Below are 25,652 nucleotides of genomic sequence, written 5' to 3' on the forward strand. Positions count from 1 at the left end.
TGGAATATAGATCTAAGCATATAAATGCTCGGAAACTCTTAAGTTTTGTTAAAATGAACTAAAGTGTTGTTCAAGGGTAAGCTAAACTATTTTTTATTTTCCTGATATTTCTGGAAGACCAGAATATAATAACAAAATAAGCTCCGTAATAGTGACCATTAGGAAAGCACTGATCAAATGATTACGCTGTTTCTCCATTGTTTACAAATCTCTGGCCTTCTTTTTTATTATCTGAATAATACCTCTGCAATTCTGTAACCCAGAAACAAATCCCTGCCCATGGTAAGAAAGCTGAGGAAATCTCAGTCTTCTGAACATTTTTAATTAGTTTGGATGGAGGAAAAAAGGCCATTCAGGGAAAATAAGAATGGTTCTGAATATAACTTGTTGCTATATACTTTCTCTCACCTGTCTTAAACTACAAGTACATGTTTTTAAAAATGAGTTTATATTCGTTACAAAATCTTCTAAAGTATACTCTTTTTCTGACTAGGACTGTTTCAAAAAAATGTGATACAAGTCTGAAAAGTTAGTACAGAGAGATGTTTTGGCACCTTAGACCCTGTTTTATCCCAGCTAACTCAGGCATATGGTTGTGGCCAGGGATCAGAGTAGATCTAAACCCTCTGCCCACTGGCCTTGCTTTCCTTCTCCTATTCTTGTGTTTAATCTGATTGCCAGGTTTGTTTTCAAGCAATTCTTTTATTTTTAAGTATCTGTTCTACTTAAATCTACCTCTATTTTAAATCTACTTTTCTTTTAGCATTCACAGTCCAATTTATTTTGTGTTAAGTGACCTGAGAGCCTGACTTGTGCCCATAAATAACATAAATTAAAACAGAATCCAAGCTTTATGTCTGCTTCCTGACAGTTATTCACTAACATTGAAGGTAATGTAATTAATTACTTAGTTTCTTAAGAGAGTTGTAATGCTGGATATCTTGGTATGGCTCAAATGGAAAAGCAATATTTGATTTTCTGTTGTTGTTATTGCTGGATTTCTATATAACAAAAGCCATAGAACAATTACTTATACTATTAAGCCATGGCTAAGGGGTGATTGCAGATCTGTGGATTTACAGATAGCAATCCTTTCATCACTCAGCTGTGTGTTTTATGAGCATAGGATTTGTACGTTGTGATAGTTGCTATGGTATCCACATATGTACCAGGAAGATTGTAGGGGAAGTGTGATTTATGTTAACAACAAACTGAATTTAAAAAAAAAAAATGATCAGAGGTGACTATTAGATTTTTAATTGTGTTCCTCAAAAATAGAAACCTCTTTCTTTTGGTCTAAAATTCTGATTCCCCCCCAGGATAATGCTAATGTGGAGATGTGCTAATAATTTGGACATGGGTCCTGAGGTGGCACTATTTCATACAGCCTGCTCTTCTTTCTGTTACCTGGCTCCAGAATGCTCTCCCCTGATCTTTGAATCTATAGCAAATGCCACAGTGACTCAAAGTAAAATTTAATTGCGTGAAGGGGAGATGCAGGTTTGCTAATACCCATTCTAAGAAATACAGCAAAATACTTGTTTTATTGGAGTGGCCACTCGCCCAGTATTTACAGATTACACCATTTTATTTCCATCTCATCCTTCTGCCCGAACTGACAGTAATTTGGTAAGAAATCGGCATGTTAGATTCCTTGAAGTAAGGATGGGGAGAGCTGGCACAACATCTTCAGCAGTAATGCTTTCCACTGGCTGAAGAGTCGAAGCAGTAAGATCTCTGAGCCGGTCCCTGCTGGACACAGCGTGGCTGGGCCAGCCGGGTATGTGGCAACAGGGAGAGACCAAATCCAGGTGCGTGGCTCTGCGCAGGGAAGCGACAGAGCTGGAGGGACAGGAGGGCTATGTCCCTGTGTTAAACATGAGCTTTTCCTCTTTAAGTTCCAAATTCTGTCTTCCTTCCAATTAGGAGAGGTGACCACTTACTTTCACCTAATTAGAGGGGTTTTTAGGGGCACTGTACATGCAAGATCAGAATCGTACCTTTGCCGTGAACTCTAATGGATTAATCGTTTATATTGCATAGTTTAATTACTTCAGTTCAACACTTACATACTTTTGACTTCTAATTGACTTTATCAATGCCATTATTTTTATTGTATGCATCCTTAAGGAGAAACTGATAATATTGTGGGTTTTTTCAGTAAAAATAACAAAATGCATACAGGAAACATTGTTCAAATAGAGTATTATGAGAGTAAATTTGTCTTCTAAGAGATTATAATTTGGAGAACTTAAACATTTTTACAGGTAGGCCAAAGGCTTTTGGACTCACAATTTCATAATTTCTCTGAAGTGCTGATTCTCAGTTCTATTTAGTAGTTTCCCCCTTTTGTTTTCATGATACTTGATCAGGATCTCAGCTTCCTGAGAATCTGGAAAGACTTTCATTTTGAAAAGAAGCTTTTATCTGTGTGGATTGACATAAAAAGCTTCAAAACATTAAGACTGAAGAGGCAAAAATCATAAAGGTACAGGTGAATGTAGATCTACAAATCGTTCTCTAAATGTGAAATTTTGCTTGATCTCTGAACATGATTTTCTAAAAGTCATCTGGTTGCTTAGGTTTAAGAGACATGACAATTCTTGTGTGTCATTGGATGCCTTTGGTGCCAAAACATAGCAAATAGAGTGTAAAAATGCACTTTCCACAAAAAATGAAAGAGGGGCAGATGTCAGCCTCTTCTTCTAACCCTACATATTCTTCGCTAAGGACCTTGAGGTACAGGTTGATAATTCTCTGTCTAATATAACCCTAACCAGATGAGAAATGATGGAATACCTAAAATTTTTCTTCTTCACTTCCTTGTGCCTTGTTGCCCATCAGGGGAGCCAAGGTTTGTCTGGTACCTGGCTTTTAAATGGGTTACACAAAAAGGTTTAAGTTCTGTATAGTATGCCCCTATCTGCCAGCTAGGCGAGGAGACCTGACCTTTTGTAATACCGCTTACAATAATAATCTCCATAGTTGACTGTATAAGTGACATAAAATAGTGTTTTAATTACTCTTGCTGTGATTTGATTGTCTTTTACATGGGATTTTGTTTTCCCTCTGGATGCCTACATGTTTTTCAGTGGAATGGTGAAACATTAAGCCTCTGGCCATAGCTAAAATATTCCCTATATATTTTGCAAAATAGTTTATATTTTCTGGATACATGGCATTCTAGTGAATCGAAGTTTATCATTTTGTCTCTAATAAATCCTTTATTAATCTGTCAATAATGAATGAATTATGCATATCCTTTTCTTTCTTTAACTTCCTATCATTAGTTGTAAAGTGGAATGTTTTTTATTTTTATTCAGTTTCCTTCCTGTCTAGAACCTTTTTCTCCTTTGCTTTAACATTTCGCCAATTTATGCAGTGACCATCTGCTACCTTGAAGAGCAAGAGTCTTCTACTTAAAATATAAGAAATATTTATTGGCACAGAGCTTTGTTTCATATAGAGAATGTTTCCTTGAGAGAGTAATTGTTATTTTTTTTCCCTGCTTACCAAAGGAGCTTATCAAGTCCTTTTACAGAATCCTTAACATTGTTGTTCTTCTGCCCTGAATGTGAATAAATGCTACAGACAGTCTGGAGAAGAACTGATTCCTAAGTTATGTCTCTTTCTTTAAATAAATAAATAAATAAAAGTCTTTCACAAATTGTGAGTTATAACTCTGTTTTCAGAAAAAAATACTCTGTATTGTTGAGCCCTGTAAACAAGATGATCACCGTGCCTGCAAACGATATTGGTTCAAAGCAGGCAAGTCTCCTTGGCCCTTTAAAGAACAAGCCAGCTTAGAGCAACATCTAATAATGTGATAGAGTTATAGGTCAAATCTGTTGGGCTGTAGAATGAGAAAATATTTTAAAGGCTGATGTGCTGATGGTCTGTCAATATTAGGACTAAAGTGGGAATCAGGTAGACAAAATCTAGTGGGCATTTGTCTAATTAGAAGTGACCTTTATTAAAGCAGAGCTGTCTGAATTAAATTAGTTATTGCTCATCTGGTACTAGCTCTCTTTATATCTTAGAATTTGGGATATCTCATCTAGGATGCTAATTCTATCCTTCTATCTTTTCCTCTGAGAGACTTTTCATTTAATAATGACTTTCTTCATTGTTTTTAAATTTCGGACAGAGCCCTCTTTTTTCAGATTATCTTTTAACTCCTGCACTGAAATACGACAATAGTACTTTCAGAGAGAAAGCAGCAGGAGATGTGGATACTTTAAGTAGAATCAGATCTGTTGCCTTCAAACAGAAGAATAAAGTACTCTGCCTGAGTAGCAAGGTAGCATCTGAAAATTGAACTTCTCTCTATTTCAAAAGATTTTTTAAAGTAATCTCAGACATTTAGCATCCTCCTATTCTAAACCTAAACCTCTCATTTCGGGAGTTCTACGCTGCTGCTGGTTTAGATTTCTTCAAGTGAGCACAGGTGCTGCTCTACAGCCTGAATGAGAAACAAAGTCATGGTCAGAAAGAGAGAATGAAAATGTAGCCCATGCTCAGGTTCCCAAAAGGCTTGTTTTCACCATTGCTAGCCGTTTGGCTAGCTGTTAACCATGTGAATCAGCATGTGCTTGCTGGTTTCGGTGACATCTGGTGTGGCATTCTGGTTATTTTCGATCACGTGAGAGATGTGTGGTTCTCCATAGGATCTCCATGGACAGCTGTTTAGAGCTCAGCAAATCCCAACTTCATCTGTGTGAGAGCTTTTTGGTATTGTCACGTAGTACGCTGTAGCCATACTCTTGAGGCCATTCTGTTGCGGTTAGTGTTTCATGTGCAAAGCACGTCCCTTCAATCTGTTGTTCTTCGCACTCTTCAGGTTACTAATTTTTCCTTGTTTTAATCCAGGTGGTTCTAACACAGTTTGCCTTGAGTTGTTGACCACCCAAAGTTTTAGCAGTTTTAGGCTCAGCTTGGAAGAAACTTGAGGAAATGCAAAGTTACTGTTGTTCCTGTGAGCTCGAATTGCCAAGATGCCTTGATAAACTGGTAAGGAAATGAATATACAAGGGTAGAAAGGATTACAGATAGAGATAGAAGGATTAGGCTGTGAACTAGCAGGAAGACTTGCTGTAAAAATGTTGCTTCAGGCTTTTGTTTATTATTTGGAGAAATTCTATTTAAATGCAGATTAGATTTTCTACCTAGAAGTACAACTTATTCTTTGTTTAGGAACTCTACAAAGAAGAATGAATACAGAGTCATTTTGTTTTCATTTCTTCACGAACTTTGACAATAACGTTGCTTATCCTGTTATCTGGATTAGGTATGCAAGCTGTGGATATAGAGTTTTAACAGTTTGTTTAGAGACCCTAGTTTAATTAATCAGTGTAAGATTACCAAATTGCCTTGGGATGAAAAACTGCATCTGAGAAGTTGTAATTGGCTACTGACTAAACAGAAGGGCCCAGCTCCGCACAGGGTATTTAGGGAGGGAGGGAGGGAGGCAGGGCAAAGGCAGAGCAAAGAAAGGGAAAGAAGAAACAAGCAATACATTTCATAAATATTGAATCTTTTCTGAACTGAAATCTTTACATTCTGTATACAACTTAACTTTTTTGTATTGCTGTACATTCTGTAATCAATCACTTCTTAAAATGCCATTTCATCTTCCTTAGAAACAAGAAGAAATTAAAGCAATTCTTTATCAATTCTGCTGGGTTTATGAAAATTATTCTGAAAAGTCTTCACTTTAAATAGACTCACGAATACTCAAATATTTTTCTCTTGCATACTGCAGGCTTACTTGCCATAACAATATCTTTAAAGGTAGCTAAGGGAAACACCCCAATCACTTCCTATGGATTTATTTTTATTCCTTTATCCATTGTTCTTGCATCTTGTCACCAGCTTCTCCAGCGATGCTTACTGATCTTCTCAAAGCTGTGATAGCATGATGTACGTACCTAAAACAACTTTTAGTTAATCATCTCAGCTGTCAGTACTAAAAAAACCCATGCCATATTCAAAACACTGATTTCAAGGGATTTTTTTTCATTTCACCTTTTTTCTTCTTTTCCAACATAATTTGGGAGTTATTCACCATGTTTTATGATAGAAGTTCCACACAATGATTGGCATGAACTGTCACTGGGATTCATGTACAGAAGCACTTGAATTCAAATATGTTTCAGGATCTCAGGTTTTGACACAATTTTAGAAAAGTATAAGAGTAGTTTGAATTCTTAGGATATAAAGATGACTGTTGGTTTTTTTGTCTAATATACGAGAAGAAGGTCACATTTGCCTGACTGGAAATCAAGTATGTTTTCTAAGAAGATCTACTTCAATAGCCATTTACCATGATCAGTAATTTTGTATTGATCATGTAGCATGGAAATAACATGCTAATGTGGTGTTATGGTAATGATGTACCATTTAGCAAGGTATTTTTTTAGTATTTTTAGTATTATCATATTCATAAAGGCTTGTCTGTTGAGAATATAATGAAGATTTCTCAGTGTATTACCTAGCTTTGTTAGGAAGTAGAAGAAATAAAAAGATCAAGCCTTTGCTTAAAGGAGGCTGATGAAACTTTTTGCCTCATACTAGATACATTTTAGGCACCCTGTGTTTTTTTGTTCCTCTCTTTATTTCTTTTTGATGAACAAGCTAAAGCAGTAACTAATGTAAAGGAAGCTGATTCTTCAGGAGATGAAGAACCGTAGGCCAATGATTTACAGAAAGTAACGTGTTAAGAGCTCACACAATCCCATTCAAGGTTTCAGGGCCATTTAAAAATCAGAATTTAAGCAATGCTTTACTGTGCCTCCTCTTCAGCAAGCCAAATGTTTCCCTTCATCCATTTTTTGGTAATATGATGAGCTGTGCATACAATAAGTCAGAAAAAATCGATGTGTAATGAACAATGCATGGCTGGTGAGTGACGGAAAATGGTATTTATTTCAGAGAAGAAAGTAATGAATCAACATGGTTAGCAGTATATGAACGTGCCACGTTCTGATATCATACAGGGTCAATGGACAGACTGAAAGGCAGTTATTAGAACAGCTTATTTTTCCTTTAATGTATCATTTCACAGTTGTTTGTACTCGTAGGCTACATCAGACATTTATATTCTGTTTCAAGAGTTTCTTGTAACAGTCTATTATATGAATGGAATACAGCAACTATTAGCTTTAATTTGAATATATACTTGAAACTATGTGCTGCGGGCAATTTTTTATTATTTTTTTTTAATACTTATTTTCTGGTTTTGGCATGTCTACATGTATGTATAGGTGTGCAGGCTAGGTGGCAGGACCAGCAAGTGTTACGAGCCCCAGCTTTAGCTGTGTTTAAGTTATGAAGATTTTGTAACAGGTTTTTTTGCTGGAGGAAGAGAGAAGCTTACATTCAAGATGCTCGCTGTGAACCTGTGGAATTTCTGAAACCCAACTGTATCTAAAAATCTTTGGACAAATGGCCTTTCTAGTGGGTACTTAAGGCTCAAATTAGAAAATAGTTTTCTGAACAGACCTCTTGTGTGGCCAGTGAATTGTCGCTTGTGAAGATGAAACCTTGTAATGAAAAGTCTGGCATTAAAACCTGATAGACCAGAACTCTTTAAGAGTACCTCTTGCTTTCCCCAGTATGCTTTTTTCTTTCATGAAAGGAAAGACAGTCATATCTGCTATTTTTCTTCTTTTCTTTTGGTTACAAGAATATGACTCTTTAGTTCAGAACTTTCATTCTTCAAGTTGACACAAGTATAGGGGCCAAATGTGAAGCTCTTTGGTTACGTGATAAGAGTTAAATAGCCTTTCCTCTCCCTCCTCCTTTGTAGCTGTCTTCAAGCCCATTAAGATGCTCTGTTACGTAATTACATTGATATAATTTATACTAACATGAAATGGCAGGTTCTAACGCAGTTTTATATGCTTCTTAGTTCCTCTGTATCTGCAACATAGTCTTTCTAGCAAAAAGGGGTGCAAGCTTATTCAAGGAAATTCGAGTGTTGCATTGCAGTAACATGGAGGCAGCTTAAATGCTTCTACACAGTAACAGAAAAGCTGCACAGTTGCTACCCTGAGTTCCCTGTTGCTGTAGCCATAATGGTAGTTATGCCTGAGCTGACTTGGGTATAACTAATTGAGCTGAGCATATTGTGCTGACTGCATAATAGACCTCTGTGTTACTGTACATAGCTGTACATAGCCCTTCTGAATTAATTCTTAACTTTCTGCCATCTGTATGATAACAATTTGTAAGATTTACTTTTCCACAGATGATGATTGTATTGGAACTAGAAAGGGAGAGCAGACTTCCTGCTATCAGAAGTATTTTATACTTTCTTCTGCGTATGTCTCCTTCCCTTCTATTCATTATCTGTCTTTGTATTTGGCTTGTTCCCTAAGGAAATAAGTATTTAACTTCACTGCAGAGAAACTGTAGCCTGTCTCTATTGGTTAGGAAGGAAAGGTTACAACGCATGTCAGAAATATACAGGGGAAAAAAATATCTTCAAAATAAAATACTCATCAGTTAGAGATAATAACACAGTAGCTCCGAGAAATACTGATGTATGTGTCTATTTTTAATGACATATGGCCAAATCTACTTTAAATTTACATACAAAACCATAAAGATTTTACAATGGGAATAATTGTAACGATAGTCCAATCTATTTTACAAAAGAATTAAAATTTAATTCTGACAAGCACTTTGAGGAATTTCTAGAAATTGGTTTACCATGTAAAATTTTATGAAATCTTTAAAATTTATTAAATTAGCGTTAATGATAAATTGTAAGATATGTCTTTTGGAAAGACTTGATACCATATCAAATCATTGAAGCACATATAATCCTGGGATTTTTAGTGGTTTATTAAAACAATGAACTCTTCATCACAGGAGGACTATTTAAAGTGTATATATGGTTTTCTGATGTTGTTTTTGGTTAGATTTACTAATGACAGTGAAAGATAAATCATTAATATATCTATTTTTTGTTGTAAATTTCAAAGTGGACAACACAGCTTTTTGTTGGCGAGAGAAAACTGAATTTTTGCTAATACGTTATGCCCTTCAGGTTTCTTTGCGTGCCAAGGGCATCATTGCCTACTCCCAACAGATACGCTTTGAAAGCTTAGTATAATATACTCAAGTGTGCAAAAATCTGGTTTAAGCTGTCTCAAGTTGGGCACCCAGAAATAACAGAGACTGCATAATTTTGCTTAATTTCTTTATGCCTCAGTTTCCCAGATGCAAATGGCCTCAATAAAGCAAATAATGCAAGTGGAATATTATTCATGTTCATGAAGCTTTTGATTGTGCTGTGAAAACAACAAAAAACTACACAAGGAAATGAATAAATCTACATTCAACACAAAGCTTTGAAAGTATTAATTAAAAAGGTGTATGGCCACATACTGATTAGAGTAGATAAATAGAAATATTGAATAACTACTTACTCTCTGAATTGGGCCCAAGGGTCCTATGAGAAAAATAGTATATGATAATTTAATTAAAGTTTGCGTCGAAACACATTTACACAAGGGAGCTGAATTATATTGCAGAATTTGCACTTCTTAACTTTGCAGTGCTTCACTGGGAAATGTTAACTCTTTTTTTCATATAGTGGTTCTTCAGTGTGACATAATGTACTGATCAGACACTTGGCATATTCACTTCATTGAATTTCTTAGATTCAAGGCATTAATATAATAAAGTGAGTATAGATCTTGAATCAGAAACACCAAATGGTGATAGCGATGCACTTTGAAGAACAATTCTGTTGGGTTCTGGAATATGATAGAAGGAAGGGGGGAAAGGGAGCTAGGATGTTCTGATTGAGTCAGCCAGATAAGCCTACATATTCACACATATTTAGGCACTTATATTTGTGATTATTTATGTTTATACTCATATTTAAGATCCTCTGTAAAATATCTAGGCAGAGCCCGGTGAGTTTTGTATTTCTTGGGCAGGTTTGGAGTACTTGCTGTTGGGTTTTTTCCCTCACCCTTCCCTGGGGAAATTTAGTTACTCAAGTCTTGAAGCTGCATAATTACTTGGTGTAACAAGACAAGGAGCAGGGAAATGGCTCCAGTGTGTACAGAATTAGAATATGAGTATATGAGGTGATGGATAAATGGAGTAACAATCCCCTGGGGAAGTGGCCATGTCCAGTATACCGCAGTTTTAAGTACAAGGGAAATACTCTGTGTGCTGCAGCTGGGGATAAAACAATAACTGGGTGAAACAATAACAGCTAGAATACTGACTCTAATGTGGTGATTAATCAAGTGTTTCCAGGCTTTAAAGTAAATCTCCACAATCCATATTACAGTTACAGTGATACCACATTCATGACAGTATCACAATGCTTTCCAATTCTACTGTATAATGGACTTAAAATGGCAAAAAAAAATTGATTTTTTTTCACATTGTAATAGCATCTGAAACATGTTATAAATGCTGTTGTATCCAGCTGTTCCTGGAATTCAGATGATTTATAGATACATAGACAGTGTGTTGCAATACTTATAGTAGTAGATTACCCAAAATGTATTAATTACTGTTATAGAAGGGATTCTTACAACAAATTGTAAATAAAAGGAATTGGTGTTACATTATGCAGCATTACTATGAAGCCCTTTGCTGCATGGGCCTGTTGATGAATACTTTGTGACCCTCTGAGAATCAGTACCATTTCTGTACAGCTCTGAATGTCACTGTCACTCCTTGTACGTGTGTGATGCTGCCCCTCTGCATCCCTCGGCTCTGTGGTATGCAAATGATGGCGAGCAGAGCCTTAATGATTCCTTCTGCCTCAAGGCAGCAGAGAGGGTGAGAGAAAGGACCTGTGAGTGTGAAAATAAAAAAGAGTCAGTGTCAGGAACCTATGTATTTTGGGAGTTAGACTCTGGGGTTTTTTGTTTGTTTTCCCCCTGAGACTTTAATGTCCTTTTCTGCAGAAGTTCTGGAGTCATTACAATTTCATCTCCCAGTGTTCAAAAAGCCCAGTTGGTGGGAGGCTTTTTCCCAGCCATGATAAATTATTCTCTGTCAGAATCCAAATCTGCCTTTTCAGGTCTGATCATTTTTGATGAATTTATTCTGTTAACATGAGCTTGAATAGAAGAAATAGATGATAATAAATTAACTTTGGGCATATTAATGACATCTCTAGGAGACTATGGATGAATTAAGGAATAAATAGATGAAATAGGTTCAATAACAGGCTGGTGAACGCTTAGTCAGCAATTGACTGGTAGCTTTTCATTTAGGTCCTTTCATATCCTATGGTTAATTAAAAACCAAAGAAAGATTTTAAAGCAACCTTTTGGAATACAGACTAAGCATGAGCTCCTGCAATCCATGCTTGCTGTAGAAAAAATTATTGTCGAATGTATTCCACTGAAGACTAAGAAACATCAGCTTCAGAAATTCAGGTTTGTACCCTCTTAAAAAGAAATCTTTGTGCCAAACATGGTGAGAGCTTTCCATATGCATCTGCCAGAGCAGCACTTACCCCAGACTTAAAATATCTTTTCTGTAAAGCTTATGAAAAAATAAACATAAATTATGCACTTTTTCAGATCTGCTCTTATAAACTAGAGATTAGGGTAGTATATGAACTTCCATTCCTAACAAGAATTGTTGTGATTTCATCTTATTTAGTTAACTTTAACGTATACTTGCTATGTCCAGGATTTCCAAACTAGTTTGAAACTTCAACTTTCAAAACAGCTGGATGCTAAGCTTCAGTGATTTTATAAGAACCGAGTGTTTCTTAAATCTATTTCTAAGGGATCTTCTGTCATATGCAATAGAGAAATGGCTGATTGAGGCTTACATACTAAAGAAAGCAGTAAGTTCCTTGACAAATATGAATGCTAGTATTTAACCTCATTTAATAATACATGTTAGGCTTTTGTTAGCCTAGATATATTCATGCCAAAGCTGATCAAACAGGAGTGAGCGTTACTTTTTTCAAAGACAATTACGGTCTATTAAATGTTTAAACCCACAAATTATTGTTTTACGCTAGGACATCTTGTTATTCAAATAGGGCTGAGTCAAAACTTAACATGTACTCTGAAATTTGAAGCTTGACACATCTATCTCTCTTCAGAATCCTCAATATAGGCGCACATAGGCAGTGTGTGGTTATAAAAAGATGTTTATATTTTTAAGTTTATAAAAGCATACTTTAAAGATCAATCAAATTTTTATTCCTATTTTAATACATTTCTGTCTTTGAAGTAATGGAATTCAATTTCCTGAACAAGTGCATACTCATGAAGTTTATACTCCCACAGTTTTATATTTGTTGTGCTCAAAAACATTTCTTAAAATAGATTAATAATAATAATAATAAATTAATTACCCTATGTTTTCAAGCGTCATCATAATCCTCATGGTTGCAGCCACAGAACCTGTCCTGACAGGTGTTGAAATGGGCTGGAATGATTACTGTCAGCAGTTGCTCACTCCCGTTTTCTTGGCTGGTATTACTGATCCTAAAATCTTCCAGAATTACCACAGCGATGACTGTTCCCTAACACTGTCTTTCTAACATTACGTATGCTATGAGAAATCCTGTTCTGTAAAGAATTGTGTCAAATATTGATCTGGCCTAAATTGTTCCCATCGTGTGTCGATTATCCAGGTACTGAGAGAATAATCTGTCTTAGAGAAGGAAACCACAAGTTTACTAAAGATACTAGCTAAAATTAGAATATTTTTTATATTTTAATTGAAAATTACTTAGGAGGACAGAAAAGAATATTGAAGAAAATCTGAAAGTCATTATTGGAGGTTGTACAAGGGAAACTAAGTAAGAATTAAAACTAAACAGCATGTTTTCTGAGAAGCGATTTTTTTTTTCAGCAAAGGAAAACAGGAAAGTTTGTAATATGTATTCCTAACCTGTCAGAAAAACTCCTTCTTGCCAAAATCTTCTAAATAGTTGCAAAAGACTTATATGACGTGATACTAGAAACTTCCAATCAAACAGCAAAACTTCAGTGGAGAAACTGGTCACAAATGAATGTTTAAAGAGATGATAACTGTGAAAGTATTGCTTCATCGGAACGATGCCAAAATTTGTGAAGGTGCTAGCAGTGCCTATGAAGGCCCAATTAGGAAGTCACGGCCATCACAGTAAGTAGTTTTGACCTCATAGGTAAATGATGGAAACTCTAGTCGGGCATCCGTGTTCTTCGTTCAGATGTCTATTCTGCACGAGGCTCTGAGCTACTGTGCAGAGATTGCTCCAAATCACTCAGAGCCACACTGCTATGCCTGACTGGAGCACAATGAAGTTTGGATTATGCTGGTTTAAATTATCACCCATTTGAAGTAATTTTCTTTATAAAACAAGATTAAAATGACTGTAATTCAAAACATTTTACCTCAAATTGATGCGAAAATTGTAGTGTTCATGTTATTTCCATTTTTTCAATTTGACAAAACATTTCACTCCATGTATAAGCTTTTCTGTGTTGTCACTATCTTAAGAGTGAAAATATGCATTTTACTCTGTGCATTTTATTCTTTCCTGATGTGTCTTATTTCTTAACACTACTTATTTAACTTTTATAAAGCGTGTCTTTATACAGTCTATTGTGGTACCTGGGGAAAATATAAACAGGTTCAGGAGGTTTGCTTACCTCCTTTCTGCCCCACACAGTAACAGTTTGTAACTTCATACTGTTAAATTTGTTCTCTGGTCTTTCTACATGCCTGATAGTTAGATCAGTGCTGATGATAAAGCAAAGCAAAGCAGAGAGGAATTTGAAGTTCTAGCTTGATAGAGTTGAAACACAGATTATGGTAAATTTTATTTACATGAAACTTCCTTTCGTTTGTTTTCATACTAATACCATAGTTGAAATTTCTCTCTGTAGTTTTTCCTCAAGGTTTCATGGCTCATGAATAAGTCATTTAGGGAAAGAATAGCCTTTTCTATTCCTCAGAAGTTTATTTCATAGACAGGCTGTTGTATCAGTATTTTTTTTTAATCCAGTAAATTTTGAGTTACTTACTTGAGTTCCCTATAAGTAAGGGTATTTGTTTAATCTAATATAGAGTGTTTCTTACAGACTTCTTGTAATAGCAAAGTGCAGAATAATACCGAAAAGCACTGAGAAAGGGAGCGACTTGCAGAAGTCCATGGCTAAATTAGTGCCACTGAGAATTACAACTGTAAAGTTCCTGGCCTAAAAATACCAATATACAAATATACTTATTTTTAAGTTATACGGTATTCAACCATAAATGCAACAGAATGCCAAACCCTATCACTTCATGTTATAGCAATACATACATCAGCTATCAGACCCTCAGACTCTGGGAAGGAGCTGCTTTGTGTGCTAAATCTGCAAAGGATAATTCATTCCTTACTAGGGGGTATGATTTCATGAGCTGAAAGCTTTAACTAGTACATATGTATAGGATAGATTTAAAGTGATTATGGAAATGTCACCGCAGGACAATACATTATTAGTAGTCCCTCATATGTTGTATGCTGTCCCCTTATGTTTGCTGATAATTAAAAAGCAGATTGGGATGTCATGGTAAGAATGAGTGCAAAATGTCCCTTTTATCATTTGCAATAAATATGAAATAGTCGTCTTTCTGTATCCTTCAGTGATTGTTCTATTTGCGTTGGTGACAAATGACATCTTTCTCCTTGTAATGTGCCTGCAGGGTTAAATGACTTTATTATTATTAATGAGTCATTGCTCCAGCTGCCCAGAAATAGAGGGAGTAGGAAACGTAAGAGGTTTAGACCTAAGTAATTACAAATGTAATTATTACCTTTCAAATTTCATTTTTACAGCAATCACAAAGTTGTTAATCAAACATGGCGCTTTCCATGTATTCACAATTTTTGGGGTCTTTGTCAAAGGGATGAGTAGCTACGTGGTTCCACTGAGGGTAGTCTGTGGCAGATTGACAAAGTGGTAGTGACAGAAAACTGCTGTGAAAAATTGGTTAGAAAATGTTGTCTAATCATCAAGGAGTCTGTGGTTCAGAGGGTTTTCCAAGAGAAAAACCCACCTGAGCTGCAGCCATATGGAGGAGGGTGTCCTCCTGGGGAGGTCAAAAGCTGCAGGAGGGGAATCCTTTTGTCCTGTGGAGATAAGAAATGTCAAAGTTTCACTCCTCCAGTCTGTCCTTCCACAAGGTTGTAGATTGTCATTAAAGAATCTAACAAGCACAACAGAACCGACATGCCACTGGATACTTCAGGGGAATTAAAAAGTGTAATTAGTTATCCTAATTACTCATAATTCTGGATTTTCCAGTTTTTAGTTGGAGTACAAGGGTTGTTTTTCTGTAGTAATGGTAAGGGAGTCACAAGGAATTTATAAAAGGGGAATGGTTGTGGATTGTGTTAGACCATGTTGGACATGCTGTGAAATGTAAGCAGTGTTGCTTTTCAGAATCGGTATCTGAACTTGAAATTTATTGTGAAAAGGAAAATCTGAGGAAAAGCTTTGGAGAAATGCGAATATTTCCTTTCAATGGTGTCATTTCTGCATAATGTTGAAATTGTAAGGATTCTCATATTTTTAAAATCTAATGAAAATAAAATGAATAGAGAAAATGGAAACTATTAGTTTCTGTACTTTATACCCCAGAAGTTCATTTGAATCAACACTATCACAAAACAGTTGAACACGAAACTACATTTTTGATGGAATATTGTTTTGTCAAAAAAACTTCAGTGAGCTTTACTTATATATTCAACTGGAATAAAGAGATTTAATATTGTTGATGGTCCGATCAAATGTAATATTTATCGGCACTCAAATAAGCATAGTGTATTACTTAGATATCATCATAGGTGAATATTGTAAAAATGTTTAGAAGGATTTGCAAAATAAATAAAGTCAGGGTATTCATAATAAAAACAACAAATCATTTTTTGTTTATATTCTAATAAAGAAAAATGCCTTTTTTTTCCCCTCGAAATGCAACTGCAGTCACAGCATAAAAGCCACAGAATATTTTTAGAATGTTGTAGGTTTATTATGTGTGTTGCTCTAATGGCCTTTGACTTCAAATTTCTCTTTCTGTAAGTCTGAGGAAAACACAGTTTCAAAACATCTTTTATTGTCTACCTCTTCAGTTATCACAGAAAGATATGTTTATTAGCTTACTTAGCATTTGGGGGTTTTAACGTTTTCTTTTGAAAATAAACATTTCATTGAAGTATCTGAATCTGAACCATGAGCAATTGCCCACAGTTGTTCAATTACTTAATTTAAAAGCATTTCTTAGTATTCTACGTTAGATCAAACTTTTGTTTATTTTTACTGTAAAGTCAATAAAAAGAAAAAAGCTGGATTTCGCATGTAGATACATCAAGAAACTCTTGCTGAAGTGAATAAAGAGTGTAAATACAGATATTTGAAGCAGAACTGTAGGTCATTTATCCCACACCTATCCCTTGAAGGAGCTGCCATATGTGAGGTGTCTCAAACATAACTGAAAATGAACTTCTGCTCGTCCCTTTCTTCATCGCCTTATTCTGCATTCTGCTGAGACTGACTCACCTGATCTGCTTATTGTCACAAGTGTTAGAATTCATTCTGAGAGTCGTATGAGGGCGTATACTAATATTTTCATGTAGGTCTCTTATCAACAGTAAATGTTACTGACCTTATTCCACCTAGAAATTCTGTTCCCTTCTTATCTTTTTGAAGTTTGTCCTTTTTCCTATCTCCAAGCCCAGATCTTTGTCCTCTAGCCAAAGAATCACAAAAGGTAATTGATTTTTTGATTAGAACATCCACAGCCGAAGCTTAAGAAATGTATTTTCTGCTGTTTCCACATGAAATGAGTTTATGTAGATTCAGTGATTCTTAGTTCTCTTTATGAATCTTCACCCTTTCAAGGTATTTAGTGATTTATAGTAAAATCAGTAAACTACCTCTCCTTCACACCCACAGAGAAAACTTTATTTAAAACTTAAGCCTTAAAAACTGAGTATAATATTATGTACGGTATACTTACACTGTAGATATTGTAAGCAGGAATTTTCTTCTTTTTAGAACTTAATATGTATATATTTGAATGCAAGTGTGAATGAAACCATCTTTATTGAGGTTTGAAGAAGAAAAAGAACAGATGTTAAGAATTATCAGTAGAAATTACTGCTAAGTTAATTTCATTTTCTAAGAATTAGCTATACAAAGCTGCATCTTGAAGACTGCTCATTTTGTAGTTTCAGACAAACAACCTCTCTGTACAGACAAAACCTCAAGCTCTTGGTATTGTTTTAATGTGGGGTTTTTTCCTGCTTTTATGGGGAAAGTATAGAAATGGCCATATTTCCATGAAATAATATATTTTCTCACTTTGCTTTATCCTTTTAACATGTTCAGTGCCTTTTTAGTATTGATGCACTCCTAAATTCCCCAGCAAACCAACATACAAAATATTGTCCTCAATGTTGAATTAAAGGAAAGAACATACTATGTTGAACTGACTCTGGATCAAATAAATAAACAAACGAATTTAAGCAAATACACATCTGTTTAATTGGTGGTAATAGATCCTCATATACATTCTTAATGAGGTACTTGAATAATGATTTGATCACTAAAAGGAGATATAAATGGTTTTTCAGAGTGTATAGAGTTACCTAGCACTGGTTAAGTGATTTTTCTGTTAATTAGCCCCCATTCTGTTTTAACATGTTTGACTAGATCACTTTTTTAAGTTAAAAAATACGCCTGCTGCTTTATGGTAATGAGAAAATATATAATCAGTTATTTCTATTCCAGTGTTTTTCTTATTGATTGTATTTTGTGGTATTTTTAAACTTTTTTCTAATACCATTTAGCATAGACAGTTAAACAGTAAAAGTGACTTTTTAAGTGGAAATAGCCAAAGGGTGTTAATTCCCAAAGAAGCAAAAGGCCCAGCAGAGTGGAGCTTGTCTAACATCAAGGGATGTCTTCCATTTGCACGTGTAAGAGCAACTTTTACTGAGCATTTGAAATTTAATCTCTAGAAGTTTATATGAGATACACTATTCTTCATAGATCTCCTGCACCTCATATTTCAAGTAATGTTTAAGGATATTTAAGAAAGCACAGAACTGGTTTCTATATAGGTATGGACATGTGTGAGCAATAAGTCTTTAGAAACATCATCATATTAGAGTATTTAGTGAAATTAGTGTTGTACTTCAGACTCTCTTGCAGCTTGCAGCTACACCAATATTAGTACACTTTTTGTTTTCCTGAGCAGTGTAAGAGATAGCATTGATAAGCACAGCTCATTTCCAGAGAAGGTAAAAGGTTTTCAGGGCTCTCAGTACCGCTGAGTGAGCGGCCATGTGGTGCTTAGCTGCTGGCTGGGGTCAGCCCACCACTTTATGATAAAGCTGTTGCTTGAAGAAGCAGTCATTCCAGGGTGATAATTGCTGGGTATCTATGACTTCCTACACACTCTCGTTTCCCTTACTACAAATAAAATGAAGTTTTACACATCAAGAGAGAAAGTTTGCTGTGTTACCAGCCTCCTACTGAAAGCTCATATTGAAAATGTTTCCTCTTCCAGGCACCAGCTGAAAAGTGACAGCTGAAGCCCTTTCTTTTTTTTGTAGGAAGCATATTTTTGTAGGAAGCTGGGTTTATTACAGAAACTTTACATCAGTAGAAGAGCTTAATATATATCACATAAAATGCATAGTCTTCTCAAGTATGGGGAAAGAAATGCAAATTTCACTCTTTACTATGTTTCCAGGTCGAAGGTTATTGCTGGAGGATAAACCATTTTTCACTATGTAGTTTCACCTTGTTTAATTGATTTGAATTTAAATTTATATTCTGTGTTAAATAATGAACCATGTATTAATAATTAAGAAGCTTCAGTACAAATGTGAAGCAGTTAATTAAATATTTAATAAAGCACATTGTATTACCCAGTATTGTAATCAATATACTAGATTTGAGGCTATCCATTTTAGATGGCCATTATACTTTACAAGTTATGGTTAAAATTCTCATTGATAACTCAATATACACTTCATAGGCTAAGAAACATGCATCCATTCCAAATAACCATATTTGTTTTGCCATAATTAGCAACAAAACAAGGACATTTAAAGAGGAATACAATTGGACTGTTGAAGCAATAAGGGTCAGTGCTGCGTATTCTACAACACTCTCATGCCCGTGTTCATTAGGCTGAAACACAAGAGGTTGCAGGGGGGTTGGGGGGCCTGAGGGTTTTTTTTTTGATGAAACCTCTTCCTGTGGAAAACAGCAATTATTGAAACTGAACTTTTTACGGGAGCATTGCTTTTAGATCATTTCTTGTTTTTGATTAATACAAGATTGAAATTCTAGTCAGAATAGCAATAAGAGATGACTTAATGAAAGATTAATGTGCTTTATTTGTATGGCTATTATTTGTGCAGGAAAGATTCACTTCATTTCACAAGCATAGTTAATTGTACAGGAATTACCATATGCTGTCTCTTTTGCCCTGATACTTCCTCCATTCCCGTCTTCTTCCTCACCAACTTTCCCCAGCCATCTTTGATAACGTTTCCTTGACTAATTGAAGCCAGGTGCCAAATACACCTCACACCACTGGGATTTCATAATAAGAATCCTAACTCACGGCAGTTTTTAGGATTAAATTCAAATTTAAACCATGGATGTTAGGATATAAACTGTGTTCGCTGGCATGGAAAGAGAGCTTATTCTTGCAAGATATCCAGTACAATCTGGCAAGCCTAGGTAGCACATGAAAACGTGTGATTTCCTGCATGCCTGTTGATTCCTCAGTTAGAACATCTGGAGGATCAGTCTTCCTCTGAGTACGATTTCTCACAGGCTCTGGTAGAGGCAAGCGGTGTGTCCTACTTGTTCTTTGAATGAAAAGGTTCAAACTTAAGTAACTCTTTTAGGTTTTTAATTTATTGAGACATATACAGGAAATAAAATATTCATAGGAAACTTCTCCCAAAGGCATTTTATTATTAAAGCAAAAAAAAGCAGAGTATATTATAGCAGCAGTTATTTAGGGTTTCTACATTCAAGCTTCTTCCTCCTGACCTTATTAAAGTAACCCGGTTTACACTAACAACTATTCTCCCCTGCCTTTTTTATTGTTAATGTCATTTCTGTTCTCTTCACATAGTGGAGACTGCTAAATGATGTTACCCAAGTGGCCACTTTTGGTCACCAGGGTAATTCTGGACTATAATTTCCCTATATTATGCTTGAATTCCTGCTTAGATTTAGTACCACATTTAGTAAATACACATGGGCGAAGAATGGGGGGGACACGACCCATTCCTTAGGAGCTATTGGCTGAGATGAGTAGTAGAAGGTTGTCATCTTCATCACTCTGGTGGGTTCCTGCTGAGCAGAGAGCACTGAATGTGCGATGGGAGCTGTTTAATACGAAACGCTTCGGTAAATGAGAGGCACTTCTGGCTGCTGACAGAGTAGCATTGGCACTGCAAGCCATGTATTCATATATGTGCTGTGTTGTGAAAATATGAAAAATAGCTCAGCAATGGCATAATTATGGGCAATTTGCTTAATTGCTTGCTAATTGTTGCTTGCTTTATTATGAAACAAGAGTGCTCTAAATGTAACACTGGATGGTTTGCATCCAAAATGTGTCAAATTCAATACTGGCTTTTCATTAAGATTTCAGCTACATGGCTTTAAAATTCAAGCATTCTATATTCTGTCTTTTAAGTTGTTTTCTTTTTTTTTAAATTGTTTTGGCAATTTTCTTTGCACAATTTATAAGCCCCTAAGCCTAAGTTTTTGAACTTCTAATGAATCTGAGTATTTTGCTAACAAATACATTTACAAATGTCTTTTGATCATTATTACACATATGGATAAAGGTGGAGATGTTTTAAGGCTTCTCTGGGAGCTCATGTTTTTGATTGTTCAACTCTTGGAAATGCACATCTCCCTTTTAACATATATGTGCAGGTTTTTGGAAAGGAATATCTGCAATTCTGAAAGTTTGGCCTAAACTTTTGGAAAAACTATTCTCTTCTATTTTGACCAAGATATCCTGCTTTGAGCAGAAGGTTAGACAGACATCTTCAAAAGTCCCATCCAGCCTGTATTTTTGGTATTTTGTGATGCAAGCGGTGACTTCTGTGGCAGTTCGAGAAAGGAACCAGCCCTCTTAATGTTGTCTTAGTCATATGTCTCCCTTTTGGGGGTGGAGGGGAGGGCATAGGGGTAGAAAAGTATACACCAAGTATATGCTTCCAACTTTTCAACATTATGAGACTGCTGATAACACAGTTGTAGTAACAACCTGTCTTCATTTGAGAATTCTCTATGAGAAATATTCTTAAAACTGGAACGTAATATTAAGCTGGAAATGCCAAAGTATGCAGTATTGTGCCACATGTTTTGTAGACTGAGAGGGAGAGTAGCATTGTAGAGTTCTTCAGCTTTCATTCCCCAAAAATAAATTTTTATTTACAACCTATAAAAACCTGCACAGGCTTTATATCCACAGAAAGTCTCTAACCAAAACAAACAGGAAAAAAAATATCATACGGTATTTTTTATAATTGTTTTGACTGAAGGATATAGCTACCTGGCAAGGTTGGAATTCCACGTTTTCTTAAGTGAAAGTAAATATTCTTACTGAAAACTGCTTTGACCTATAAATGATAAACTGTGGAACAATGAGAAAGTCTTTTAACTATTGTGCTTTTAGTTATATTTGACAGTTCTGATCTAAACATTTCATAAAAGCTGACAGACACGTTCTTTAAAAATGTTCTTAGTTCTGAGGCAGACAGTTTAAAAAATGGTTTCATTCCTAAAACAATCTGGAGTTCAAATCAAAGTGGTAAACTCACATGTGCATGAGTGTGATCTATTCTATGAATTAAGAATTCTCTTTCATACTACTTGTACGTCATGGCTGAAGAGTCTCCATGTAGTATGAAAAAAATATATAAAATTAAGGGTTTATTACTGAATGAAGTAAGAATCAAGGTAGACCGTAAGAGCTTGATGGAATGTATTGTTTATTCATAATACATGTGAAATGTACACTTCTATTTCTATTTATAAACCTGGCATATCTTATGTGAGAAGATGTTACTAGACACTGCATTTCAGTGGAGAAAACCATAATTTCTTCTGAAAATATTTAGAAAGAGCAAGAACCTTCTTTTACTTGATTGGTAGAGGCAAATGTCACAGATGTTTCCTAACACTGAGTACTTATTGGAGTATGCAGAACTATCCCCAACATTACGACTTTCGAATGAGAGACAAGGACTCAGAAAATTTTATTTTCACCCACGTTTAGCAATGACTTGCAAAGATGCAAGAATGTTAAAGAGTAGCAGTGACAAAATGCCACGGTCAATTTACACAGCCTCTGATAAATGGCCACTTGAGCACTGAACTTCACACTCACCCTGGAATTCCTCCTCGGATGGTCCTCTGGGATGCTGAGCCAGCCAGAGAATCCTTTGTTTAAAGTAGGCAGCAAGTGGTCAAGGGGGGGAGGCCTGACGTGGTGCTGAGGACATCATCTCAATGCTAGTTACAGTGACCTCTTTGTGTCTTAAGTCTGTAAACAAATATTTGGAAATTGGCTGCATTCTATTTTAAGTTGGCACCGTAAGTATAATACATTGCTAACGTAAAGCCCTCTTTTTTCGCTAAAATAGGGAATTGTTGAAAAAGTATTCCTAACAATTAAAGCATAGTTTAGATGACAGTGCAATGCCAGTGCCAAGTGGTTATTTAGAAGGATTTCAGGTGCTAAAGAAGCAGGCAAATGATGATATGTTACAAAAATGGAGAATCAATTAGATAGACAGAAAGAAGCTACATTTAATGGCCTGGAGGAGCAAGCAAAAAAGATAATACCTGGTGAATATTCATGCAGAAGTTTTTCTACATTTTGTTCTAGGTTCATTCAACACCAGAAGAATTATACTCCAACAGTCATTTTTACTTCATTGTGCTAAAACCATAATATTTTACACTGCTGGTTATATTTATTTTTGCTTTATACCAAACAGAAACTGTTTTGCGTCCCAGTTATTCTTGCTAGTACTATTTACTGCAGAGGATCAGTTGACGAGATTTTCCAAGTTTCCCTTAAATGCAGATATTGGGGACCTTGCCTGCCTCGCACTGTATTCATTGTAACACCCTTAGTTAATCAGGTATCCTACAGCATACCCAGTCTCCTAAAGACTGCCTAAGGGTTGCAGTAATGCTATGGCCTATGCACAGCTGATTTGGATTAAAAAGCCCATAAAACTCTGATATTAATTTAAAAAAAAAATGCTTTTTACAATATATTTATTTTCTTTTTTTTTTAAATGAGTGCAGTATATTTTAAAACAAAATTTGGCTAGTTATCTTAGAAAAAAATTTAATCAGACATCATTCAGAGAAGTACTTGTATTTACTAAATACTTTTTCATTTCCTGTTCTGCAGCACTGCAGAGGTGCTCAGTAGAAAAGGGTTTTAACTCTTCAAAGTTAATGAGAACTGTATATTTTACATGTTATTAATCATAAGCCGTGATGAAAAACTTACTCTGACAATCAAGATTATGTGTACCACATACCAACATTTAAAGAAAAACTATGGGTGCTACAAAAGGTGTATCTTCTAAACAATCCTGCATTGGCAGACTGTTGTATAACAAAAGCCCAACTCAAAGCCAAAATAATTTGTGTGCGTAACTTATGATTATGCCCAGGATTGTTGTAAAGTTTTTTAGTTTTTTTTTTAATTTATTTTTTCTAAAACTAAAACTCCGATAAAAATATCTCTTTCTTAACAGAATAAACAAGACTGTCATTCTGAAAATGTTGTTATTCTCAGCATGGTAACATGTTCCAAGTCTACAGGTAGTCTGGCAACACACGGCACAAAATCGCTGTCCTACTGATCTGGCGAGATGGCGTACAGAATGTTTTATGAGTGACCTTTCATTTCTGCGGTTGCCTTGTCTAATGCTTAAATGTTAAGTTTTTATTGCCAAGTGCTTCTTTTGGTGGTTTAGGTTTGTTTACTCTCTTACTGAAGCTTGAGACAGATAGTAAAATACAAGTTCTGTAACCACTTGCTGTGAAGAGCTAGAAATGCATAAGTTCTATTTCCAAATAAATAATTGTGTGTTGTTCAGTTTAACCGCATTAAAAGCATTTTAAGAGTGTTTAGAAACCCTCGAGATTAAAAGAAACAGTGAGGTACTGGGTATCAAAAAGGTATTTTTAATAAATACAAAAAAGATCAGTGTCTGTATAGAACAGGGATAACTCAACACTCTGTCAAGGTTGTACTTGATTTCAGTGCATTGCCTTGATCAGAAGAGAAGCAAACCTGGATAATTAAAGAGCTTAACAAGACTTGTATATACTCAAATTTATGTCTTTAATAGCAGATAGTAGGACACAGAAAGATTAGACTAATCTACCGGTAGTAACTTTTTTTGCAGAAACCATTGCCTCTGCTGAATCATTTCCATATTTATGTCTCCTACTGCCCATCAAAACTGGATTAGTATTTCAACAGCAAGGTGCCAAAGCTTTGTCAGGATTACATTGAAAAATGCTGAGACAAAATGACTGAAGACATGTTAAAATGCCAGTAATAGGGCAAAATAGCATTTATAAACAATCATTTCTCTAACTGGCACATACTCGTACAAGGTACTTAAGGAGAAATAATCAAGAACATAGCATTCGTGATACAATGAGCAACCAGTTGTCTACTTAAACATGGTAGATTTAAAAAAGATGTATCCTGTATTTTGGACAGCAGCATTGTACATTTCAGTGCCTGAAGGAAAAACTTAATTCATTTCTATTGAGATATAACATGGAAATATGTATTTGTGCTTTGTAGCTTTACACAGATTTCAACATGCAAAGTATTTATTAAAGCAGAAATGCAGCATAAAGCTCAGAGGGTGAGAGGCTCCTACTCAGAACTCGTATTGCTATAAGTAATTCCTAGTGGCATACCTTCTCCAGTGGTTATGAGCCAGAATCCAATTTTAAATGTTATTTTCATGAAGACAGATATTAAAAATATGTATGTATCTTTCACTGGAAAGTTTTGGGAAGACAACACGGTGAAGTATCTAATCGGATACTCTTCTTCATTCCTGATGTATTTAAATCCTGCACACGGCAAGAAAATATAAAATTAACATATATAATATGGAAACTATTTCAAGGAATGATTTGTAGAAGTTTAATTCTGTTACTTTGAATTTACACGTGATAAAGCCACAGTTTAAAGGAAACTGATGAAGATTGTTATTTTATTGCAAATTACGTCTTTTCAGATTTAGTAGTTTACTTCGCCTTTGAACAAATTATAATTTCTATCATCCTTTTTCAAGGGCACAAACCTTGCATCTACTGGTTCGATTACTAGTAAACACAGAGGTTACAGCTTCTTTTGCTATTACCCTTTGATTTTTCAAGGTTTCCAGTATTGAATGCATGGAGAAATCAATTCTCTTTAAAATAGCTGTTACGCTGTCTTTCATTCTTAAAGCTCGAGTGCGTCTTTGAAGCCAATGTACCATCTTTGGTTATGTGTCCAAGTTAATTTCGTTTTGCCTTAAGTAAAGCAAAAAATCCAAAAATCCAATTTTAAGAGAACATTTCAAAAAA

At 35.3% G+C, this 25,652-nt stretch overlaps 1 protein-coding gene across 2 annotated transcripts in view; it reads left to right on the plus strand.

The window, feature by feature from the left end:
* Nucleotides 1-25,652, plus strand: part of PCDH11X (protocadherin 11 X-linked) — a 514,220-nt gene that overhangs the window by 483,495 nt on the left and 5,073 nt on the right. The gene's annotated exons all lie outside the window — the stretch shown is intronic.

The sequence above is a fragment of the Chroicocephalus ridibundus genome, chromosome 9 (genome assembly GCF_963924245.1).
Source record: "Chroicocephalus ridibundus chromosome 9, bChrRid1.1, whole genome shotgun sequence".
Lineage (NCBI taxonomy): Eukaryota > Metazoa > Chordata > Aves > Charadriiformes > Laridae > Chroicocephalus > Chroicocephalus ridibundus.